Source organism: Pinus tabuliformis, chromosome 1_1 (assembly GCF_031772625.1).
Source record: "Pinus tabuliformis cultivar Carrire ecotype Pingquan chromosome 1_1, CPIR1, whole genome shotgun sequence".
Lineage (NCBI taxonomy): Eukaryota > Viridiplantae > Streptophyta > Pinopsida > Pinales > Pinaceae > Pinus > Pinus tabuliformis.
This window is the reverse complement of record NC_142297.1, coordinates 886893900-886917087: the sequence shown is the minus strand read 5'-3', so window position 1 is coordinate 886917087 and position 23188 is coordinate 886893900. Positions and strand designations below refer to the sequence as shown.

At 37.5% G+C, this 23188-nt stretch overlaps 1 pseudogene; it reads right to left on the bottom strand.

Annotated features, from left to right (window-relative positions):
• Window positions 1-18336, bottom strand: part of LOC149217220 (uncharacterized) — a 29126-nt pseudogene extending 10790 nt beyond the window's left edge.
• Window positions 18337-23188: the final 4852 nt, after the last annotated feature.

Below are 23188 nucleotides of genomic sequence, written 5' to 3'. Positions count from 1 at the left end.
GTCAGATCATCAAATGTGGGCGCTTTCTCCCTTACCGCCAAACCAGTGATGAACATCTGAAATTCATCTCGCATCTTGTTCAGTGTGATTGAGACAAGATCAGGGTCAGACACCGCCTCTCCGATGTTCCCCAATGCATCTTTTACATCTTTGATTCGCGCAACAAATGCAGCAACAGTATCATTTTCATTCATCCTCATTGAAAATAGCTTGCTTTTAAGTGCCATAACTCGACTTATGTTCTGGGTCTGATACAGAGTTTTGATCTTCGTCCAGATCTCCGCGGACGTTTTACAGTCTCTGATGTGTGGGATAACGTTGTCCTTCATGGACATTTTCAGCAAAACTTTCGCATTGTTTTATATCTTATCCCAGTCTTGCTCCTTCCCCCCCGCATTCACCCTCTGCTCATCACCTGTAACTATGGACCAAGCATTAGCACCTTCAAGCAAGGTCTGGATCTTAAACTTCCAGTTCGTGAAGTTAGATCCATCGAGTTTGCCAGACTCATGGAGGTAAGATTCCATCGTATTACTCATTCTGATCAGATTTAAGAAATGAATCTACCCAACAATAACAAAAAAAATGATACCTTTCAAATCGATCTGTCACCGATTCAGATCCGCCAATATCTGACAACTCAGCAAAATCAGTTGTGCTCCGATGAGCAAATCCGTTGTTTTTCAATACAACTAGAAAATTGATCTAATCAAAAATTGATCTGATCTGCCTCTCCTGGATAGATCTGCAACTTATCCGATCTACTCCCTTTGCAAATCACCAAACGAAGATGATGCTTCCCACAGATCTCCTTGAAGGTAGATTGGCGAGTCATATTGGTGCATCCCCGTGCGTATTGGCGCGTTCCCGAGCGAAAAAAATAGCGCCAAGGATTTTTCCGCAATTTTTCCATGATTTTCCACACCAATCGGGTGTTCTGGTGCTCTGGCGCGATTAATAAACGAACAGTCACGCCAATTTCCCTTCCTGGCGCTACTGTCAGCGCGAAAAGTGCGCCAATCTCGTTTCTACTTAGAAAAAAAAAACATCCAGTCCGAGCCAGGTGTTCTAGAATCGACCTGATCAATTGAGCACAAAGCTCCTTGTGTACACGCGGCCACAGAGGCACCTCAAACCACACAGGTAATTCTGCCACAAGGCAAACTGGCCACAAAGGCACTTCAGTCACTAGAGGTGATACAAGATCAGGCTCACCCAATTTGAGCTTTGATACCAAGATAAAATGTGAACAGAATTGAAAAAGAAGGAGATGTAGCTCACAGGTGAGGCCTACACCTGGAGACTACACTCGGAAAATAGAGATCACTCTCGTATACTCTATTATTCATTAATGAAAGTTTACATCATTAAATACAATACTAGGAATTAGGAAGTTGCAACCAAACCCCTAAACTCTACGAACTAATCCTAAACTAGGGAGATACGTTACAACTATGTAACCATTTTCTCCATTAATACAAAATAATATTAATTATTTTCAACTTTTAGCACCTACCTAAGAGTCGTCAAAAATTAAAGAAATAGATCATAACCTAAAATCAAATATGGCCTGAGTGAAAAAACTGAATCTATTAAAAGGAGGAAAATTGAAAGAAATTCCATAACCCCCCTGAAATGTACTTGAAGTAAAGTAAGATTTAGACGTGTGCCTCTGGCCAGTGCAAACACCAATAAATTGAAGAAAAACACACACAAAACACCAATAAATTGAAGAAACACACACACAGATATATATGTGTGTATTATAATTCAAAGTAAAGAAAAGATAGGCCTAGTATTTGGACATGAAGAGCCCTACACAAAGGCCTAACAGGTCCTTTTGTGGCATGAGCACCAAGCCACGATGTGTGTCTCCAAACTAGCTTCCCATTGCTCCCTACATGCACTTTGCTGCCTCCAACTGCAAGCTCCACATACCACATATCAGGCATCATCTACCATAATACAAAGCCACCAGTCTCTACTTCTCTAGAGCAATTACGATTCTTTGTTTCTTTTGTAGTTGTTTCATATTCAGATGCCAACATCTTCACCTTTCCCATAGCATATGCATTCTGGATTGAGCTTTGATACCAAGCACCTCCAGAGGCTGCTATATATTGTTGCAAGATATATTGGGCAGATGAGGTTTCCTGCATAAATAATAATGGTTTTCAACAAAATCGTTCAATCGAACTTCAGAGAGAAAGGAGAAACGAAACATCAAACTCATGTCCCTGGACATTAAATCACATGTTTCCAGATTATATCTCTCCACATTTATCACAATCCAAAGAAATAATATGTGAAATCTCAAACTCATAGACATTTAACAAAATCACTTCTTTCCCCAACTAGATATCAAACCCTCCTACATATTTTTTGAAACAATACCAAGGGTAAAGGGTGAGTAATGTTTAGGTCCCAGCCCTGGGCAGCATGTTAGATTTGGCATATCGATCCATTTGCAGGAGCACAACCAGCTAACCCCTTTGGATTTCAACCTTACTTGTAGCTGCAAACCTCTCACCATGAGTAGACGGGTGCCTATTATGCATGGAATTAGGGCGAGCCCTGTGATTCACCTCAAAATAAAATCAAATCCGGGTGCCTCAACATTAACTCCTTGTTTATGAAAACCTATTTTATTGTCTTATACTTCTACTTTAATCTGTCTTCATAAATTATTACCATCATTCTCCACTACAAACCTCAACCCATAGCATGTTTGATCAAGATAATAAGTGCCAAACAAATTTTCAAGCTACCAAATGGGCTAATTTGGTTGCAAATACAGTAAACGTGAAAACGACTTGGGCAAAGGGAATGAAAAAAAGCATAGGATTTCTTACAATGGGAGTGTCTTTAATACTCAGATGAGGAAGAGGATCACCACTGATAGGCACAGGGGCTAAAGGAGCACCCAAAACATTGAGAAGCAGGCGAAGATCTGAACGCTTGTAGCCAGACAGAGAAGGCGGGACATTATCACTAGATTACGTGGCGGCCGATGAATCTATCTAAAGTGTTGTGAGGCAAAGCCTCACCATAAAAATCCATCGACTTAATTAAAAGGAAGGAATAAAATTAATTATTTATATAAGAGAAATAGGTTAAGTTCTTAATTGATTATAAAAATTAGGTTAAGCACTTAATTGATTATAAAAATTATTTATTCATGTAATTGCGTTTATTTTCTTAAGAGCTCATCTTTTTCAGATATAAGGAAAAATATTGATGATCTAAGACCTAGAGGTACCTCACAAGAGTGAAAGCTTCCCCCTTTACTTACCACTATACAGGTAGTATCATTTCCAAGTAATAACATTGAGGAGTCATTTTGTATTAGCAAATAGCAATTAGTGATGCTTGTCCCCACTACTAGTTTGAAAACTAAGTTATGATAGATGTAGCTCACAGGAGTGAAAGATTCCCCCTTTACTCACTACCATACAAGTGGTATCGTTTTCAAGTAATAATATTGAGGATTCATTTTGTATTAGCGAATAGCAATTAGTTATGGTTGTCCCACTACTAATTTGACATAATGATTTTTTTAATAAACTTTTTTATAAAAAAACAAATGAATCATCAAATTTAATTCAGAACATCGAAAAAAAGAATTTTATTTTTTCATACAAAGAAAAGGAACCCAAAGTGAACCAAAATATATTCCTCCACTTAAAAGGAAAAAAAAGAAGAATACTAAAAAAATTAGAAATCTTTAAGAGATATAATGGCATTTAGTGAGGAACAAGATACATTGATTTTCTTTTAATATTAATATAGGCAATGAAATTGTAAAACACTCAAGATTGTAATCAAAATGGGATATTACTTTTAATGAGGAACAATATTCATTAATTTTCTTCTAATTTAGTAAAGCCAATGAAATTGTAAAATCTTTAAGATCTCGTCAAGGGTGTGCTAAAATGAATCTAATATCATGAAATTTTCTTAGGAAGCCTTAGTTTAGTAACTTTTTTTATGATTTATCAAGATTCTAAATTGTGGTTGGGTATCTCATAAAGAAAAAACTTACTCTTGTGGGTGAAATTTAATGATTACATTGTAGATCTAAAGTGCAAATTGTACTCCTACAAGCTCAATAAACCAACAACACATTATATTTGAATGAAAGAAACTTGTTGATTAAGCTTTGTTGTCAAACTATAGCATTTTTTAAGATTGATCTCTCACATTAGTTGTACACTTATGTGCAAGAGTGGTGTGAAATGGATTACCTTCATCTTAATATCCTTATCTATTTTACTGATTTGGTTAGAAGCACATCCTCTTCCTTATTTTCTCCAAATTCTCCTCCATCAAGTGCATATACATTTATTAGGATTTAGAAGAGGTGTCAGTGTTTTCTTTTTGTATATACTTTTATTTATAATTTATCAGTAATTACATATCCACAATCCTCTGTTCCAAATGGACCTTGTGCATTCAAATTTGACATGCCCTGCCCAAGAGGGAAACAAAGGTTCAACAATAGAGAAGTGAGCTCCATGACAAAGAGACTTTAACCATGAGACTGCCCAAATGGGGAAACCATGCTATATAATCCACCAAATTGTAATCCCAAAAGAATTCGATAAAGGCCTATAGAAATTAACAACATATGAAATGGATAAACAAAAAGGTAGATAATACCACTATTGATCCATTATGGGGCAACTTCGTTGGGGGCATCCTCCAAGAGAGAGATGTGAGTTTCCTTGGAAAAGCCAAGAGATTATTTGGAAGAACCAAGAGAAGAAACCTGTAGAATACCCCCATGTTATTTTACCAACAAAGTGATCAACATGGTGTTGAAACAATTCTTCTCTCTAGAAAATCCATGCATTTCATCAAGCGTTATTGTGCCTCTGCATTGTTGATGGATTGGGTCACCATAGTCTTGGTGTGCAAGTAAATTTTTTTTTGGAGCTTGGTATCACAAGAACCAAAAGAAATTATTAAACCTAGGTTTTCTATATAGACTTCCACCTCACTATCGAGTTATTCACAATGCATGAGCTAAAAAAGATCTTTGGTATGACACTCTAGTTTTCTAGTTCCCTAATTATGTGGGTTTGTATAAGTTATATAAAACTTCATGATAAATTTGGTTGCATCTGATTCAACCCTGATAGATTGAGTGGGCATTTCCTTACTTCTACAACCCTTGTTACCCATCCTCCACAACCTTCAAGATAGGTTGCGAAAAGGGTGATACAGGGGATGGCATATTGAATAGGGTGGCAAATCAAGGGGTTGAGAGTGATGGTCATAAATGCAAATGGGGTTGACTAGGATGGTGCAGGTGGTTATAACCCATGGGAAGAGTAGTGGAGGGAGGAGAGGATAATGCTAGTGTAGGAGTGGTAGTGTACATGCCCATGTGAGGTCCCTTAAGAATTGAGGATCGAGACCAAATGAATGAGGCCAAGGGGGTTTATTACCCTGAGCCACAACTACAATGGTGAAGGACTGAAATGACATCTTCATGACATGTCTACTTCGAGAAGAAATCACAATATAGCAAGGAGAATGTGAAGGTCCAAAGTGGGAGTGGTTTCCATAACATGCAACATTATAAATCCTGTTGAGGGGAATCGCGACATGATGTTCACCACCCACCACCATGAAAACATGTCGCCTTTTAATCATGTGAAAGATGAGTGGAAATCCCACATGGGGGGAAGAGGTGCAAATTTTATAGGTGTTGTATATTGACAATAAAAACATACTCCCAGTTTATAAATCACCTTCAATGATTTGCATATTCAAGTACCTTTAGGCCTCCAACAACAAAGCTTTACCAATGGATCCACTCGAGTTGGATGAGGTATCATGTGGTGTATATATTACCTAAATGATTCTTTATTGTTTATTTTTTCTATATTGTTGAATATCAATAAGCTTTTCAAGAGGGTGCTTGGTTTTTGGGGAAGAGCATGTATTTTTCTTGCCTCATGGTTACTAGGTTTTGATCTTCACACTATATACATTACCAAGATGTCTATTTGGTTTTCCTTCGAAATTTGGCTCTACATTTTGACATTTATATAAGATTTGGAAGATATCAACAATACTTTGCATGTATACATAAACATTGATTTTTGGTGGATAAGGTTGGATATATGTACATAAGTCTAGATATCTATTGAAATTGATATCAACAAAGGTTTGCTAGCTAAAATAATAGTAGACAGTCAATTTTATATGGACTTGGGATCTTCATTATGAGAATATAAATTTTTAATATTCAATTTGGCAATAAATAGGACATCCATAGGATTCTTATCCCCAATAATAAGCTCACTCCAAAGGAACACAAGATAAAAACATGAATCAAATTATTGGTTATCATGTAAACAACTATATTCAAATAAAGTAGACTATTAACCCGAAAAAAATAGCCAGCATTAAGTTAAAAAAAGTATAATGATGCCTATCCAAAAATGTCTATTCATAAATCAAATATTTCCTTGAAATATAAATATGAAATAAAACTACTAGGCCTTCTCCCCGGAAGAAGTAGTAAATAAAGCACCACTAAGAAAAATGAAGAAAATTTATGAATTTTGAAACTCTAATTTTGATAATAAACTTGTACTTATTTGTATTCTAGAAATCAAAATATAGTTAATCATGGAGATATTTTTTATTTTTTAAGATGTTATAGGTTTAAACCTAAAGGAAAAAATATATCATTGAATAGTATTTTTTGGGAAGATAAAATAAATTCTTATTGAATATGTTTCATTAAATTAACAAGGGAGGCTGCGAGGCAGAAAGTCCCTGCATTGAGAACTGAACTAGATGTTGATTCTGTCAAACTGAATTGGGAACCGAACTAGATGCTGATTCTGTGAAACTGAATTGGGAACCGAACTAGATGCTGAGAAAGTGCCACTCCTGCATGCTAGATTTCTTCTGACTGAGTGTATATTAGATATCTTAGATACTGCAACACCTAGCTGGCCTTGCCACAGTTGCTTCTTGAGCAGATTTAAGTGCCTGCATTGAGTAGGTTCAGCCTGAGAATGCACTTGAGAATACACCTGCATTGAGTACGTTCAGCCTGAGAATGCAAATAATACAAGTCACGAAAAAATATATTCTGTCAAACTAAATTTGGAACACTTTTGCAGAGAAAGTGAAGGTTGAATGAACTAGATGCTGAGAAGGTGCCACTCCTGCATACTAGCTTCTGACTCAGTGTATATTAGATTTCTTAGATCTTGGACCTATTGACTAAGGAGGCAGAGCATGTTTTTTGGGACCTATTGGAGAGAGGAGGGTGATATGAAACTGTTATGAAACCAGCTCACAAAAAGATAGAAAAGAGAGATCCACGCCTTAGAATTCAGCCTCTTCAAGGGGGCAACCTCCTTTACATTACATAAATGAACAATTCTTGGATGATACAAATGACAAAACCTCCTTTCTATATATAGGAGTCTATGGAGTCACAATATAATCCAGCCGACCTAACAATAATAATATAAAGCCACAAAAATAACAATAGAGGGATTCTATGGGCACATTAATAATAATATGGGGGTAATGGGGGCACAACAATATAAATAAGGGGTATAACTACAATAGTAATGGGGTAATCACTAGTATTATAGGGACCCAACATGCCCCTCTCCTTCAAAAAAGTGTTGTCCTCAACGCTTGAGTAGTTCTGGATACTTCTGCATAAAATTCTCATCCTCCCATGTGGAATCTTCAGCGGATAAGTTCTTCCACTTGATAAGATACTCTGAAATTGATCGATTTCGTAGCTGTCGAGTTCTTGTTTCTGTGACTGCTTTCGGTTCCAATATAATTTTTCCTTCCTCGTCAAGTTCTGGCAATATTGTTTGAACTGGGAGCTTGTCACCTATAACCTTCTTTAAACATGAAACATGGAAAACTGGGTGCAATCGAGAAGCTGCAGGAAGCTCCAATTTGTATGCCATAGTACCAATCTTTTGCAACACCTTGTACGGACCATAATACTTTGGTGATAATTTATTATCCTTCTTAGCTTGCTTGAGGGACATTTGCTTATATGGTTGTAGCCGTAGGAATACCCAATCACCTACATCAAAACTTCTTTCACTGCGATGTTGATCTGCCTGTTGTTTCATTCTATTCTGTGCCAACACGAGGTTATCCTTTAAGAGTTGGAGGACTTGTTGTTGATGTTCGATGTGATGTTCCACTGCCTGAACCTTAGAATTTTCTCTTAAATATGATGTGATGGATGGTGGTTGATACCCATAAAGTGCCATAAATGGGGTCATTTTTGTTGCTGTATGGAAGGAAGTGTTATACCACCATTCAGCCAGAGGCAACCATTTGACCCATTGTGTCTGTTTATCAGATACAAAGCAACGAAGATATCCTTCCAAACATTTGTTTACTATCTCAGTTTGCCCATCAGATTGAGGATGATAAGATGAGCTATGAGCTAACTGAGTACCAAGACAAGAAAATAATTCTGTCCAAAAATTTCCAGTGAAAATGGGATCTCTGTCACTTACAATAATCTTTGGGTTTCCATGTAGCTTTTGAATTGTTTCCATAAATGCAGTAGAAACTGTACTGGCTTTAAATGGATGTGATAATGCACAAAAGTGTGCATACTTGGTAAGTCTGTCAACTACCACCATGATGACACTCTTTCCCTCAGACTTGGGTAAACCTGTGATAAAATCCATTGAAACCTCCTCCCAACGTTGGCTTGGAATGGATAAAGGTTGTAATAGACCCGGTGTCTTAATTGTTTCAACTTTATTTTGTTGGCAAACCAAACATTCTGCCACAAACTTTTGAATATCTGATTTAAGGCCATCCCAAAAAAATTCCTTCTTAACCCTGTGGTAAGTTTTTAAAAATCCTGAGTGCCCTCCTAAGGGAGAAGTGTGCAATTCCATAAGAATCTTTTGTTTTAGCTGGGAATTCTTACAGAGGTATAAGCGATCTTTGTACCATAACGAATCATTTTTCCAGCTAAATGTATCAGACGTACTGGAATCTTGTTGTAGCTTTCGAATAAGTGCCCACACTTCTTCGTCATTCTTCCATTCCTCCCTTGCTTCGTTTATCCAATCTGGTTGGATAATAGAAATGGCGCACAAAAATGCTTCCACATCCTCATCCTTTCTTGAGAGTGCATCTGCCACCACATTTTGCTTCCCTTTTTTGTAGATGATTTCAAAGTCATAACCCAACATCTTTGTGACCCACTTTTGTTGCTCTTCAGAGGATAATCTTTGTTCTAAAAAGTATTTAAGGCTATCATGATCCGTTTTTACCTTGAAGTGTCTTCCCATTAGGTAGGGTCGCCATTTCTTAAGTGCATGGAGTATTGCCAACATTTCCTTCTCATAAATAGCTTTGCTTAAAAACTTTCCCTTGATTGGACGACTTTCAAAAGCAATGGGTCTTTCATCTTGCATTAGAACAGCACCAATTCCATTTCCTGAAGCATCACATTCCACAATAAAGGTTTTTGTGAAGTCCGGTGTAGCTAAGACCGGTGCTTGGCACATTGCCTCTTTAAGATGTTCAAAGGCCTTTGTTGCTTCCGGAGTCCATGAAAATGCATCTTTCTTCAATAATGTTGTTAGAGGTGCTGCTATTCTCCCATAATTCTTAACAAACTTGCGATAATACCCTGTCAACCCAAGAAATCCTCGCAGATGCTTTATGGATGTGGGGATTTTCCATTCCTTAATGGCTTTAATTTTGCTAGGGTCTACCTTAACTCCTTCATGAGATACAATATGACCCAAATATTCCACCTCCTGGACTCCAAAGAAACATTTGGATCTTTTTGCATATAATTGTTTCTCCTCCAATAGTTGTAGCACCTTGTCAACATGTTCAACATGATCCTTCCAAGACTTGTTGTAGATTAGTATATCATCAAAAAATACTAACACAAATTTTCTAAGGAATGGTTTGAAAATTGAATTCATCAAACCTTGAAATGTTGAAGGTGCATTGGTAAGGCCAAAAGGCATGACCAAAAATTCATAATGACCCTCATGAGTTCTAAATGCCGTTTTCGGAATGTCTTCAATCTTCATTCTGATTTGATGATATCCTGAACGAAGATCCAACTTGGTGAAGTAAATTGATCCATGCAATTCATCCAGTAATTCATCAATGACAGGAATGGGGAACTTATCTTTAATAGTGAGCTTGTTGAGCTCCCTATAATCCGGACACATGCGCCATGATCCATCCTTCTTGTGCACCAATACTACTGGAGCAGAGAAAGAACTTTGACTCGGTTGAATTATACCAGCCTCTAGCATTTCTGCAACCATACGTTCAATTTCACTTTTTTGGACATAGGGATATCTGTACGGCCTGATGTTTGGAGGAACACTTCCTGGAATCAGATGAATAGCATGATCATGATCACGCATAGGTGGGAGACCTTTGGGAGTCTCAAATACCTTGGAATGATTGTCCAGGACTTTTTGGAGATCTGGAGAAATAGATGATTCCAATGTGGAAACATCTAGCGAACATAATTGTGCAATTACACCTCTTTGCTCCTTTTTTAGAAGCTTTGTCATACCATTAGAGCTGATTATCTTTCTGGTTTCCCTGCAATACCCCTTAATTCAACTTCCTTTCCTTCCACAGAAAATTTCATGAAAAGTTCTTGAAAATTAAAAGCTATTGTACCCAAGGATTGTAGCCATTGGACTCCTAGTACAACATCAGCACCTCCCATTGGAATGGAAAGCATTGGGCTAGTCAATACATATTCTCCCATGGATAGCTTGATATTATGGCACTTTCCAGAGCAATTTATTGTTCCTCCATTTGCAATCATCACTTGACACTCTGGTGCTGGATATAGGAAGCAATTCAATTCTTTTGCTACCCTACAATGAATAAAATTGTGGGTGCTTCCTGAATCAATCAACACTATTACCTTTTTCTTCTTGATTTGTCCTTCTATCTTGATGGTTTGAGGAGTGGTAATTCCCGCCAATGCATTACAAGATATGGTCGGATTTATTTGTTCTTCATCTAGGCTTTGTTCCTGGAGTATATCCTCTTCTTTTGACCTTTCTTGCTCCTTTTCTTCTTCCTCTTCACAATCTATGTAGAATAATTTCTTCTCAGCACACTTATGACCTTTTGTGTATTTGCTATCACAACTGTAACAAAGCCCTTTTGCTCTTTTTTCTTCCAATTGTTGTGGTGTCAACCTTATAGGTTGTGGAAGACTAGGGGCAACAACACTTCCGTCTTTATAGTTGTGAGTGGTATGCTTCCTGGTTGCCATAATTTTGCTTTCCATTTTTCTTGCTAACCTGAATGCCTTCTCTAATGAATCAGGTTCCCAAAGGCGAACATCATGTTGGATATTATCCTTTAAAGACCCTATGAACACATCAATCCTATGCTCCTCTGGAATATCTTTTACCCTTATGTTCAATTTTTGGAACTCCTCAATGTGCTCCATTATTGAACCCTTTTGTTTGAGACTTATCAATTGGCTAAAAAAAGTGTTGCTTTTTGTATCCTCATAATGTGCTATCAATTCTTCCGTAAAAATTGCCCAAGTGATAAATTGTTTACGAGAGCAAAGCCATTGATACCATACAAACTGATTTGGTTCCAAATATAAAGTTGCCATACGTACCTTTTGTGTGTTTTGCACATTATTGAGATCGAAGAATTGCTCCATCTGTAATATCCATGTGGCGGGATCCTTGCCATCAAACTTCCTCATATCGATTTTTGGAATATGGTGATTCTTCGATCCAACATTAGATCTATGGAATCATGATTAACATTTCTTTTGTTCTCATCATGAGTTTCCTTTACTACCCTTTCACCATTAGTGACCATTTCTTGTAGCAACTTATTCATATTTATCTTCAATTCGTCCATGTCTGTCTTCAAATCTATCTTCAAATCATCCATCTTAGCTTCTACGCCTTTCTTTAAACAGTCCATCTTAGCTTCTACACCTTTCTTTAAACCATCCATCTTAGATTTTGTTCCCTTTTGTGCAAGGGACAGTTGTTGCACTTGGTCTTGTAATTTTGATATATCATGTTGCATTTCTTCCTCTTCTTCATGAGTCATGCTAGAGCTTTCAGGTTCCTTACTAGGTGTTTGCATTTTCTTTCCTCGGGGCATCAGTTACCGATAATAATGCTTTACTATGCCCTTTGAATTCCTTCAAACCAAGCTTATGCAAAAATAAAAAATAAAAACTACACACCTTTTTTTACTTTGTAGAAGCCTGATATTGAATCTGATGTATCTCTGTAATTTCGAATCATCCAGTTCTGAAATTGTGACCTGTAGTAGCCTTCTATGTCCTCTTTCCAATGCCACTAGTCTGAACCAAATTGGATTCTCCAAGAAAGAGTTATGCCCAATCTCCCACAGTGACCTGATTATAGACTAGTTCAGTAGAGCGAACTTGTATGAAGTGCCACGTGTCACTGTTTCAACCTTTGACTCTAAAAAATATATAAAAGAAAACTACAGTCTGTCCTCTTTCTGTACCTTCTTACGAAATTTCAATCCGATGCTCAAAAAGAAAGTTATGACGATTTTCCCCAGGTCACCTGTTTTGAATGTAATTCAGGAGTCTGCAAAAAGACCAACTTCCTCAGATCATATCTCCGTAAATATTGCTCGAAAAGCTCTGAAATTCGGACCCAAGGTTCAGCGCAATTTCTTCTCAAATGGGTTTTTTTTCGACTTCTGAAACGTCACAGAAAAAAAGTTATAGCGAAAATGCCACGATGACCTGTTTGGAGCAGCGAAACCCTAGAATCCAAAGCTCTGATACCAAATGTTATGAAACCAGCTCACAAAAAGATAGAAAAGAGAGATCCACGCCTTAGAATTCAGCCTCTTCGAGGGGGAAACCTCCTTTACATTACATAAATGAACAATTCTTGGATGATACAAATGACAAAACCTCCTTTCTATATATAGGAGTCTAAGGAGTCACAATATAATCCAGCCGACCTAACAATAATAATATAAAGCCACGAAAATAACAATAGAGGGATTCTATGGGCACATTAATAATAATATGGGGGTAATGGGGGCACAACAATATAAATAAGGGGTATAACTACAATAATAATGGGGTAATCACTAGTATTATAGGGACCCAACAGAAACGAAGCTTGTAGAGCCACAATCAACAAGAAAGTCATCAAAAGGCAAAAGCCAATGCACAGTTTTGATACCAGACTTCAAAATACCACTGCCAAGCAGAGAACGCCTTTATGGTTATCCCCAATCGATTGAAGGTTGATTGAACGGGATAATGTTTAAACAATTTTCTCAGGCATATAAATTTTCTTTGTATTTCCTCAACGAGGAAGTATTGTCTCCAAGTGTTCTTATCGTTTGAGGATCCAAGGAGATTCCTATAAATCGTAATATGAAGTCATAATTAGAATATGATCATACATAAATCAGATATTGAAACAGAGCATGTCATTTGAAACAGAGAGTTATTACTGCAAATGTCTACTGAGCTGAGCCCTCAGTTAACATCCAATGCACAGTTTTGATACCAGAGTTCAAAATATGACCGCCAAGATAAAAAAGAATTTCTCAGACATAGGAAACATGATGACGACTAAGTGTTCAATGCAATATTATGTTTAGTGATGCAATGCAATTAAAAGTCACAGAATCATAATAGCAAGTAGAACAATGAAAATGGATATAGAACAGGAAGTGATTGTGTGTACCTTTGTGACTGCAAATGTCTACTGAGCTGCTCAGACTGCTTATGTCAGTTAACATCCAATGCACAGTTTTGATACCAGAGTTCAAAATACCACTACTAAGATAAAAAAGAATCATACTGCTTATGTCAGTTAACATCCAATGCACAGTTTTGATACCAAAGTTCAAAATACCACTGCTAAGATAAAAAAGAACCTGCTGTACATTAGGATCAGTCATTGTAAATGTATATCAATCCACTGACCAGTCAAAGACAGCTTAAAATTAATAAGTGAAATCAAGAAATTAGATACTTGTATGAGTTTCGTTGTTATTATGTGTGATAACTTTAGTGCACCTAGGTTTGTTATTATGATATTAATTATGGCCAGGTTCTGCAATCGAAATGCCCAATACTGCATAATCAAACTAATGATCAAGAAAATCAGTGCAATGTACCACTGTAGCTAACTAAGTGCTAGGTCTTGGAGTTTTTTTGCTGCCATTGCTTTCTTGGACTCTAAAGACTTAATAAAATAGAGTTGTACTTTTCTTAGTCAAGTGGGACTATATATTTCACTGAGCGAAGGGCGGGCAAGATAGTGATGTGAGAGCCATAGGACTGGTTTTGAAATTGGCATACAACCATCAGCAAGTTGATTGCACCCTGATAGAAATTGTTGCATCTTAATTTTAGAACTAGACAAAAAATTATCTCAACTTACACCAAGAGTAGATTTAAATTTAATTTTGCCACGACTAGAGTTTTGAATTAATTTCTGGTCTTTCACTGCATCCTCTTTAATACAATACAGCCACACTTGCACTTTCTATAAAATTCATTTCATAACAAGGAATATAATTACCCAATCAAATAATGATGACCAGTAAAAGGGAAAACACCAGTATAACAAATCTAGTGGTAAAGGATCTTTCGTGATTTGTAAATAAAAGAAAAGCACTACAGGAATGCCAGAAATCATGTACAAACCTCACAAATTTCTAACGTAGGCATGTGCGGAAGGAAATCATTCCCCACAAAAAAGCACATAAAGACAAAATCATCCACAAGTTGTTCAAAGTCCACCTTAAATGGAGGATTTCGTATCTTCATGTCACAGTCCAAGTACTCTCGCAAGGTCCAGATGTTGAGAAACTGCTCAATTATTAGCATAATGGCATATGGAAGTAGACTTACTGTAATGAAATCCCTATCCTATGGGTGAAAGAATGTCTACTATTCAAAATATATAGTAAATATGGCAATTTGTAAGTTTCAATCTTTCTAGGAAACCTGATAGGGTTTTTTAGGAACAGGACTCTGTTCATTGCCCTCCTCATCCAATTCTCCTGGATTTCCTTCACAGTTAGCTGCCAAATGACCAACCTGACCACAAAGGTAGCATTTTTCTTGCTGACCAGGGAAAGTGATGACCTGTATCATCACCATAGGTATATACTCAGAGGCAGAGCTATCTCTTACATAGTAATCCCATAATATCCGGAAACAAAATATCAGTGTTTATGTTGCAAAGAAGTCAAAAATGTCTCTTAAAATTGAGAAGTGGATTTCATGAGTTGCCAATGCCAGCATAATTAAATATACATCCTGGAGTTGTAAAAGCAGCCTTTAAAATCATACAAATTATACACAAAAGTAAATGTATGTTATCAAATAAAATCATCATTATCTAAATGAAGAGATACCATAAGTCTTAGTAAAATATCAAGCAATTAACCTAAAATACCACATGTCAGCTTCAAGCAACGCCATTCTTTTTAGAAATCAGAGCACTTACTAATCCATACAAGCAGTGACGCGTATTTGGATTGAAACCAGGGAGGTTTCTTTGGAGACGTATATAGGACATGACTTTGTGTTCCCCCTCACCAAGAACATTTGCATCAGACAATATAACGTTTAAGATTGAATTAAAAATAGAAGTTCAGCACACATCAGAGGTGAAATGTAGAAACAAATTGAAATTATATGTATTAGTCGTGAAAGGCAAACAAGATAACAAGACATCAGCAATTCTAGCTTCCTAAAAAAGATGAAAGTTACTTTTAAGATTCTACGGTAACATATCAATACTGCCTTGGGAAATGAAGGATAATGCAAACCTTTATTTTCTGCCATCCCAGGTCATTGTTTAATCTTAAATGTACATAGTACTACATAGCTATAGACAGTGTGGCCATAAATTGTTTCGTAGGGGTAACGACATTTGAGTCATGGACTTCTAATTTCTCTTTTAAGGCCATAACTTTACCTTCTGCCTCAAACTCTTTTCTCAATATTTCTTCTTCTGTACTCTGATAAATGCACAATGTAAATCAGAAACACTAAATTTCTACTTGAATCTTATTTAAAACAACTTCCTTTGAAGGGGTATGAAGTAGTTCTTCAATAGCAGACAAACTTATTGCTTCAGCTACATCTTTTGCAGCACAAAAATGTTGTGCAACACCATCTACAGTTACAGAAAGTCAGTGCTCAGTAAAAGTTTACCAAAAGATGTGAACATTAAATATTTAATTTCAAATATTAAAGGTGGGGTACTTAAGGTAACTAACTCAATTACCAATTGCCATGTACAAAAGCTTCCTTGGCCTCACTATTAAAAATAAGCAGTCTATGTAGTCAAACATGTTCTTAAAAACTTCATCATATGTTGATGGAGCAGGCTACCAGTAACACGGACAAGATATAAGTGTTTTTCAGATATAAGAGAGCTTTGATCTTGCATTGAAACACTTTCAAAAAGGTAACGTGGCTATCTAAGCTATGAAAAGGGCTACTGGTTCATATACCCTTGCTTCTCCTGCCTTTTTCTCGAATCAATTAATTAACTACTAAGTCATTCAACCAAATGATGATTATATGTCTGTGATTTCTTGTTTACCTATCCCTTATGGTTTCAGCTACAGAAATCAAAACGAAAACTAGGGAACTTGGAGAGAGTTAAAACCATACCTCTTGGCTTCTTTTGGATCAATAAGTGATAGATCTTGGAGTTCTTTTTGCTACTATTGACTTCTTGGAGTCATTGTTTTATTTGTACAAAATTTTGGGTATCAGGCATAAAAGTGTCCAAATGAGAAGTCAGCCCACAACCATGCATCTGGTGGATCAATTGGTCTAGTAGTGAAAAAATAGGTCTGAGAGTCTGGTCTTTGAAGGTATCGTCTTCCCACAGAAAAACAGAGTGTAGTCAAAGATGGGGAAATACAGAAGATGTTCAATATGCCCATCAGCTTCATATTTACAAATCACAAAAGTCCCCAGAGACAGAAGTAATCACCAAAATTCCCAAGGATAAAACTATCGCTCGAGTAAAGCACCAAAAGCAGTAATCATATATATATTGTCATGGCGTATGGATGACCCTAAAGTTACTTGTTGGTATATATATATATATATATATATATATATATATATATATATATATATATATATATATATATATATATATATATAGCTTTTGGAGTATTTGTGGACTTAAACTTGCGTGTGTAGTGGTATAAATTTGGTGAAACAAGGTACAGTCAAAATGTACAATGAAGCAACAAAGGCTATACGGTGAGGTTTTTCCACATCAGACTAGCTTCCTTTTTTTATGCCATATAGTTGAAGCTCTGTACATGTAGGTATGGTTCATAGGGACTCAACAATCCAACTGCAGCCAACTACCTAAGCAGAGACTGCACGCTAAAAGAAATCTGTGGTCTATAGAATTTGCCCACCACGTGCACTACCTCCATGTTCATCATTTTTCGAGTCGAGAATTGGAGACGTGACTTCCTGCAAAACCCTAACCAAAAGGGATGCCAGTGGCCAGGAGTAAAGGAAAATCATTCTCTACTAGTTATATGCAATGAACAAGTTCAATTTACTCAAAAGGATTCCCATGGCAAGGATTAGGGATAGCTAATAGGATGAAGGGGGTTTGGTATCGAGGCTTTCTAATAAAGGAATCTGAAATTTATCCCGTAAGACCTAATCCAAAAGAAAAAGCCTTTGATCTCTGAAGTATTACTAAGCAGAGAGCAGTTATTGAGACTTTAGATTGAGCTATAAGCACCACCAACAGTTGACCCGCCATTAGTTGTTCCCAAACCATTATAAGTACCATGGACTGTTTCAAAACCCAAGTTGACCTGGAACAAATTGATTTAGGAGATTTCCCCTTTCCTTGGTCGTTTATCGTGGAAGATAGAAAGTGGATCTGGACTAGATAGGGAGGCCAGGATATATACCCTTTTTTGTGAATATTGGCGCAAGGAATGGCATTAGCTATGATGGGTGGATTGGAGCATATGGATGGCTAAGCATTGAGATTCGAGTGTTTTGTTGCATCAGTAGTTTGCAGCATCGAGATCGAGTGGGATTGAGTGAATATGCCAAATATATAAGAAAATCAAAACAGAAAACGAATTTATTTCATCCCCTGCAGCAACTTTGTCCTCCAAATGAGCTTTTTGGCTCTCTTGAGAGCCTTAAGAAAAATTTAGATTTACCTGTTCTAATTCATTTACATTATCAAAAGTCAGGAATTGCAAGCTCAACATCAGTGCTCTCCGGAGCGTGTTTTTGCCCAGATAACACATCGTCCCCACACTTCTTAGACACAGCCAAAGCCTCTGCACCGTCTGCTCCCTGATGTTTCTTCTGCCTTTCCTCGCATTGCTGCACAAAGACATAAGATTAGATGAGAAAGGATCAAAAGCAATCCTAGAGACTGGCTTTCCTAGAGAGATAGAGAGGTTGGCCCGTTCAACAGAACTGAGTCACCAGAATACCAAGTTCTTCGGACACGGGATTGTAACTACTGCTGGGTAAGGAACTGCTATTAGTAGTTCATAAAGAACTAAGTTTTGATAACTGACCTTCTTTCTCAAGAAAATTGCCCTTCAGAAGAAAACTAGACTCTTCCAGACTTGCACTTCTACTTTTTATCATATGGTCAAGCTCATCCACAAAGGACTCGTCCATGCTCATATTCCTATTCTTGTCACCTTTGAAATGATGCAGGACATAAACATGAGAATGAGATGTTCAAAGGAATACTAAGCAATGTTTAAGTTCCTGTAATCGGGAAGCAAAAGATTGATTTTGCCTGATTGAAGCTTGAAGGGTCACAAGGCCAAAGCCTCTGCACCGTCTCCTCCCTCATCTTTCTTCTACCTTTCCTCGCATTGCTGCGCAAAGACATAAGATTAGATGACAAAGGATCAAAAGAAATCCTAGAGACTGGCTTTCCTAGAGAGATAGAGAGGCTGGCCCGCAGCTGAAATGACACTATCTATTATGCATAACATAGAACCACTGAAATTTATTAATGCAGCCCATTTAAGATATATTCCAGTACTATGTACAACTCAGAAATAATGCCCAACATATATATATTTTCTCTCTAACTTCTGCAATTATAAAATGATAGATTTATAACACAGACAATAGAAATGCAACCTGGAACATTTCAAGCTCTGTTCAGAAATGATCAGCTCTTAGTGACAGCCTCTTTGCAATCATACAGTGCAGAGAAATCATGGGTATTCCTGGAAAATATAAATGCACAACCACATATTATATTAATCATTTTTCGTGAAAGTAACTAAGTTTTGATAATTGACCTTCCTTCTCAAGAAAATCGCCCTTCAGAAGAAAACTAGACTCTTCCAGACTTGCACTTCTACTTTCTGTTAGATGGTCAAGCACATCCACAAAGGACTCGTCCATGCTCATATTCCTGTTCTTGTCCCCTTTGAAATGATGTAGGACATCAACATGAGAACGCTGTGAACTGCAATTTTTAAAAAATGCAAGAGCAGGCTATTTGCAAAAGCCTGCAGCAACACAAATAGTGAAGTTATATCTGCAACTTCTAAAAAGCTGGAAGGCTAAAGGACAAAATTTTAGTTATACAGACTGTTAGATTACAGAAATGTTGTTGCAGCCTTTTAGCTTAACTTCTCCTGAGGCCAGAACTCAACATTTTTTACTTTGCAAACACTTTCCAAAACTCCAATGGGTGATATGTTACCCATCACTGTGACCTCCTTTTTCTCCAGATCTATAGCAAATGTTGTCACACCTGACACAGTTGGACACCAGGGTTTGTGTATTCCGTCACAAAAATTGCTTACATATATGATGTTGGGGTATCTATTGACAGATAACATACAATATTAAGCAAGCAGGCTGAAAAAGTGTCACCTTCCATTTTTGATATGTGTTTACTGACATTTTTGGCACAGCCAGCGCAGTGCAATGAGACTCTCAACACCACCACCTGCACAACATAAAAGAAGATAATATATGCAAAAATCATAAAGAGCATATATACAATGATTGCATACTCTGACTTAACAAAAGTGTGTGTATGATATATTCTATGATTTCATAGAATAGATAAGAAGACCTATGAAAACATATGATTAATACCAAAGTGGACATAAATGAACATTGAAACCACATGATTCTCACCTCTGGGTTTTTCCTTAATGTTATGACCTGTTCTTCAGTTTTAGTGGGTTGGACATTCCTAGCTCTCAGCAGGTCAGAAGTTCGAACCTCTACAACTGCACTTGTAGACTGCCCCTGTAGAAGCTGTGTGTGCTCCGAGATCTGAGAGTCTGGTCTTTGAAGGTATCGTCTTCCCACAGAAAAACAGAGTGTAGTCGAAGATGGGGAAATACAGAAGATGTTCAATATGCCCATCAGCTTCATATTTACAAATCACAAAAGTCCCCAGAGACAGAAGTAATCACCAAAATTCCCAAGGATAAAACTATCGCTCGAGTAAAGCACCAAAAGCAGTAATCATATATATATTGTCATGGCGTATTTAGTTTACCATTCCACTTGTCGCGGGCCCCATTTTACTTGTCGCCATGATCATTAGTTTACCATTCCACTTGTCGCGGGCCCCATTTTACTTGTCGCCATGATCACCATGCACAGTGCCATATGTGTGACCCACCTGCATGTATGACATGTCTCTTTACGACCTATTATCCTATCCTTCAACGAACCAACCTAATATGTTGTGATAATATTCTCTGTAACCTTTAAAACCCTTCCTCGTTCAATACCCAATCTCATCTGAAGCAAAGCAATGGCCTGGAAGGAACATGTAAAGGCTTATAAAGGTCGTGTTTCCGATTTGCACGTTTGTTGGTACTGCAAAGGGTAATTGCGAATGAAGGTTTCAATTTGGCGTTGCACATCGGACTAGGAAAAATGACGCTATGAGTTTTGTAAGGTTTTTCAAGTGCCAAAATGACCACAATAAGTAGAGGACTGGATGGGGCTTAAAACCATTTATAGCCAGATGAAAGAGCCCAGATAGCAGGAGATCCTCTCGGTTTCACAGTTCTAATTTCCAGTAATAGGGCATTATCCTTGGGTTCCTGACCTCGTCTGGAACGACAACGCGATGGCTATAGAGTTCTAACTAGGGGTTTTTCATGAATTCTAGATCACCAGGCTCGATCCACCTCCGGGAGTAAACTTTTTCGAAGAGGTGAGGCTAGCTTCCACCGCCTTGCTTTTGTATCCATAGCTAGTAACCATTCTAGTTTTATCTCACGTTGTTCATTGTAGGTTCATTGTATCTCACTGTAGAAACATAGCCGACTCTATCCACTGTATCTCATCTTCGAGAGGGTTTCTTTACCACTCTTATTTCTTTACCACTCTTACTGCTGAGCAACGACAGCCCATATCAGAAGCACATCAGCCCATATCAGAAGCACGTCAGAAGCACATAATAAGAATGAAGACGAGGAATATCAGAAGCACATCAGCCCATATCAGAAGCACATAATAAGAATGAAGAAGAGGAAAGGGCAGCAGTAAGGACAGCCCATATCAGAAGCACATCAGAAGCACATAATAAGAATGAAGAAGAGGTGACTGTAGTATGCTACAGAAGCCACAAAGGAAGGTAATTATCTTTATCCTTACATTTGAATTCGGTATCCATCGCTGTTGCACAACAATTCAATATCCATAGCTGTTACAGAGCTGAATCTCCATCTCGATAAGTATTTGCATCTGGATGTGCTGCTGCTTAAACAAGGTAAACTGTTGATTCAACCTAGGCTGCTAGCTTTCAAACGGGTGAGGATGCTGGATCAAGTTTAAGCCAGTTGCCAGATCCAGATGCAGATCGAATTGGACCCGTTCCAGATCCTGTTGGCTCCAGGTTCTATTTCCGGCACATCTTCGATTTACTGGTATGAAAGTCTGGTGTGAGTTCAAGATATTCGGCATAAGCCGTCTTTGCTTTTGCTCTTATCGATGTGATCCTTGTCTTCCGTTCAGGTTAGCTAGTGTCATTTCCCTTAGGGCGGCTATCCCTGGAGCATTGATGGCCTTCATCCTGAACAGATTAATAGGATGTTAGGCATGATGATCGCAGCCTCAAATGCCTATCTTCACGGGAAGAATGAAGCTGAAACTGCATATCGACTTATCACTGAAGGATTTGTCGGTACGCTGAAAAACTGGTGGGATCATCTACCAAAGGAAGCCAAGGCAGAGATTGAAGATTAAGGATTGATCTATACCCTGGACAGCTAATCCCGAATCTAGTCGCGGTAGTGAGATTGTGGCCACGCACATCTTCATGCATGCCTCCTCTCCTCTCGCCATCTCGCCACACTCATCTTCATGCAGGCCTCCTCTCCTCTCGCCATCTCGCCACACTCATCTTCATGCAATCTTCATGCAAGCCACACAGACCACCTGTCTGTGTAAAATAAGACAATTTTACATCCGAAGCATTAGGCAATAGGCAAGCATGAACATCCCAAATCCCGAGCATTAAATGCCTAGCATTAATGCTAGCATTAAGCTGATCTATAGCTGATGTACCAATGATAAGAAAAACATAAATATATATTACCTAAGTTTTTGCCTCCCTGCCTTAGGAAGAGGCCAAATAAGATAGTGAATGATTATGTATCTGAAAACTTTCATTATAATCCACGAATTGATGGTAACAAGCAGCTCACAAACAGCTCAATTAATACTAACATCGTGCGTTTCGATTACTATAGTCCCTGGCCATTGCCAGATGGCAGGGACTAATAAGTAGAGTGGGAAAATTAAAAGGGAAATTTCCATTCAATCTCTAATCACAAATGATGATTTTTCCATTGGAACAAAAGATGAAGGTTGACCCACTTAAGTTTGGGTAATAAAAGTGTGTTATTTATTTTGTTTTTTTGCCTACCTGTTTTCATTGAGGACATGGTGACGCAACACAATAACCAACTAGATACAAAGTTGTATAAATTGAATAAACACCATTAGAAATAATCAAACGAATTGTATAAATTGAATAAACACCATTAAAAATAATAAAACGAATTGGTGACAACAGCTGGGATTTTAGGTGAGTGACTAGTTGAGTGGTATAGACCAAAGAATCCTAGCTAAAAATGAAACAAA